Below are 3506 nucleotides of genomic sequence, written 5' to 3'. Positions count from 1 at the left end.
TTAGGGTTTCCACATTATTTTCTCACTATGTAGAACCCGTTCCCCCAGACACCTTCATGTTTTTTAAAATTGTATTTTATTGATTATGCTAGACAGTTGTCCTGATTTTCCCCCTTTCTGAGCCTCCACCCAGCACCCCCCACTCCCACAGGCAATCCCCCCACCAGTGTTCATGTCCATGGGTCATATGTATAAGTTCTTTGGCTTCTCCATTTCCTACACTATACTTTACATCCCAGAGGCTGTTCTGTAACTACCTATTTGTACTTGGTTTTTAAATGTATTTTGCCTTCTTACATATCCTGTTTTATTTTATATTTTTATAGATTTATTTATTTAGTTTTAGAGAGAGGGGAAGAGAGGAAGAAAGAGAGGGAGAGAAACATCAGCGTGCAAGAGGTTGATTTGTTGCCTCTTAAACACTACAACTAGGGACCAGGCCCACCACCCAGGCATGTGCCCTGACTGGGAATCAAACCCTTTGGTTTGCAGGCCAGTGCTCAGTCCACTGAGCCACACCATCCAGAGCCTATTTGTATTTCTTTTTTTTTAAATAAAAACCATACATTCTTTTTATTGTTAAGTCATAAAGAGGTATCAAAATTAAAAGCACAAATTACAGGGTAAGACTTCACTATCAGGAGCATCAGAGGAAATGAAAATGGGACTAGGTGCAGGGCTAGATGAATTAATGAACACGGGAGGAACAAGGGTGGGGAGAACAGTGAACATGTGCTGAAGGTACTAGGGGAGAGGATCTGGTGAAAATTTTGATCTTAGACAAGCGCCTAGGTAAAGGAACAATGGGATAAGGTGTCTGAGCCCCTCTATGTGCTTAAGAGTCATCCTCACCATTGGCGCTGTCTCTGTCATTCTCTCCTTTCTCAGCCTCTTTTTCATCATCCTTGATCAACTCTAGCTGGTCCTCCCCCCCAATCTTCATTGTCGTCATTATCATCCAGGAGGTCCCCCTCAGCGGAGTCATCTGCACCCCTCTCCCTCAGACTCTGTCTTCGCATTAGTCTCATCTTTCTTCGGGAAGCTGCTGCTCTGCTGCGCTTCTGACGTCATTTTCATCTCTCCTGTTTGCTCTGTTCCTTTTCAATTTTTCCAGGCTTTCCAGTGGAAAAGTGGAAAATCCACTTTTTGTTTTATCTGGGTCCGTTCCTTCTTAAAGGCCTGAAGACTGTCTCCTTTCAACTTGCCAGACTTGGAAGAAGGTCCTTGCTGTCCACTCAGAATTGAAGCCACTTTTGGCCCTTCGTGAGTGTTTCCTGATGCACGCTGGCGTTTCCAGGGCACTGCGGCCTGAGCATAGGAGGAGGAGAAGGGGGAACGTGTGCAGGGTAACTGCGCCTCCTGTCATAATGATCCTGCTGAAAGCCTTAGTCCAAGTCAGAAGAGGAGCCATGCATCTCCACTGTAGGTCGTTTCATACCTGCTTTTCCTCAGTTCACTTTTGGCTCTGCAGCCAGATTAATGTCCACAACCTGGCCAGCAATCATCCTCTGCCATCCTCTCCTGCCACTGCAGCCGGGGCATTTCTCTCATTAATATATTGAACAAAGGCAAAGCCCTTATGAATGGAGCAACTCACAATTTTGCATGTTTTGAGAAAATAGCCTTCGCATCGGATTTCTTGACCACAGGAATGTTGAGATTCCCAATGAATACACGGGAGTTCATGGAGGGAGGGTCTGTCTTGTTGGTAACATTGCTAGTCATTGTCTTTGATGATAGGGTTCCTCACAAAGCCAAAATGTAGCTGAAGATCAAAAAAATCTCACTCAAGCAAAGTTCCACTAATTCATATATTTCAAGTGATTTGTAACCAGGAGGGAGAAGGGAGAAGATACTCCTACTCCCAGGTTCTATGTGGAATAGACGATTGCTGATTGAGGTCAAAAAGGTGGCCACATCCATTCAGCCTGTGACCATGTATCACCAACTTCACCCTCTGAGGAGGATCAGCTGTGCAAGGCAGGGTGGTGGTGCTTGGATGTGGTCTGCAGCTGTCCACATGGGTGCACTGGCCCTGGGTTTCCTGGGTGGTACAGGCCAAGGCCAGCCCCCACCTGTGTTTTGCCCTGGGCCACCCTGCCTGAGTCTTAAAGCAATCTGAGATGGCTGCTACCTGTGCTGGGACTGGAGATTCCCAGGTGAAGCTAATCTGTGCATCTAGACTGGCTGCTGCTAGTGCCAGGCCTGGGGCTCAGAGGCAAGCTGTTGCTTGTTTGATAGGGTTTAGGAAGTTGTGCGGCCTAACCAAGACCAGCCATTCATATGGAAAAGCATCTTGGGTGGACCTGTAAGTTGGGTGGAGTGGAATATCTGGGGATCTCCAAGGTGGGTCAAACAGTGTTATCCAGGTTGCTGGAGTCTCAGATATGACACCAGCTTGACAGCTCTGTGGCTCTGTGGGGGTTTTTAAAAAGGGGGCAATGGCTTCTGTTCACCTCGATGCCAGACACTTTAGTTTCTCCCTGCATGCCACTGGTATCTACCAAGCCGCCACTGTGGTGCTGGAGCTCAGACGGAGTGAGTCTGAATAGGTGAGTCCGTGTGTGGGCTCTTTAAGAGGACCTGCTTGGGGCTCCAGAAGTTTCTACCACTTACTCAATCCTTGCTGGTCTTTGAAGCCAGAAGTTGTGGGGACTTATCTTCCTGGCACTGGTATCCTGGGCTGGGGGACCAGGTGTGGGGCTGGGACACCTCGCCCCCAAGACATTCCTCTGGGATTTTTATCCACCACCTCTGGGTGAAGAACCAGCCTGTTACACATCAGCATCCCTCCTACCAGTCTGGATGGATGTGGTTTCTTTAATTCCGTAGTTGTCAGACTTCCATTCAACTTGATTTCTGATGGTTCTGAGTGCTGGTTGTTCTATATTTTAGTTGTAATTTTGATGTAGTTGAGCAAAGAGGCAAGCCATGTCTGCCTATGCTGCCATCTTGACCAGAAGTCCCTGCATACATCACCATCGTGTTCTGTTTCCTCACTCCTGTTAGGTCTCTGAGGCTTTCGCTGTTCACCCTACATAAGTTAGCAATGTCCCATCCCTGACACTCCTTAGGCCCCATTCCTGCTTTCTTTTCCTCCATTGCTTTTATCACCATCTGACTTAATTTTATTTCTTTTTTTGTCTGATATCTCACATAAGCTATGTGAGAGTAGACTGTTTTGTTCATTACCATATCCCCAAAGCTTAAAATAGTTCCTTTCACATAATAGGCCCAAATAAATGTTTGTTGAAAGAATAGAGGAATGACTAGTGTATGTCATTGTAAGTGTGTGACAAGGTTTGTTAACCACATTTCTGAGCAAGTGTAAAAAGGACTTTTCAAGTCTGCTAGCTTCCTCCCTAGTGAAGACTGGCCTTCCCATTTCTGGGGAGAAGAAAGGACTCACCAACTGTAGGGTAAATGGAGGCAGTCTGGCTTCCTCAGCCAGATATCTGGGGAACTAAGATAAGCTGTGTTCTCATAGCCTCGAGACTGGGTCTGAT

General features: G+C 46.5%; 1 pseudogene; it reads right to left on the bottom strand.

Moving 5' to 3' along the window:
- Positions 1 to 835: 835 nt before the first annotated feature.
- On the bottom strand, positions 836 to 1737 carry LOC119054728 (heterogeneous nuclear ribonucleoprotein C-like; annotated as a pseudogene).
- Between the last annotated feature and the right edge of the window lie 1769 nt (positions 1738 to 3506).

Source organism: Artibeus jamaicensis, unplaced genomic scaffold (genome assembly GCF_021234435.1).
Source record: "Artibeus jamaicensis isolate MK-2021 breed Jamaican fruit bat unplaced genomic scaffold, CSHL_Jam_final contig_477, whole genome shotgun sequence".
Lineage (NCBI taxonomy): Eukaryota > Metazoa > Chordata > Mammalia > Chiroptera > Phyllostomidae > Artibeus > Artibeus jamaicensis.
This window is presented reverse-complemented; position numbering and strand designations above follow the sequence as displayed.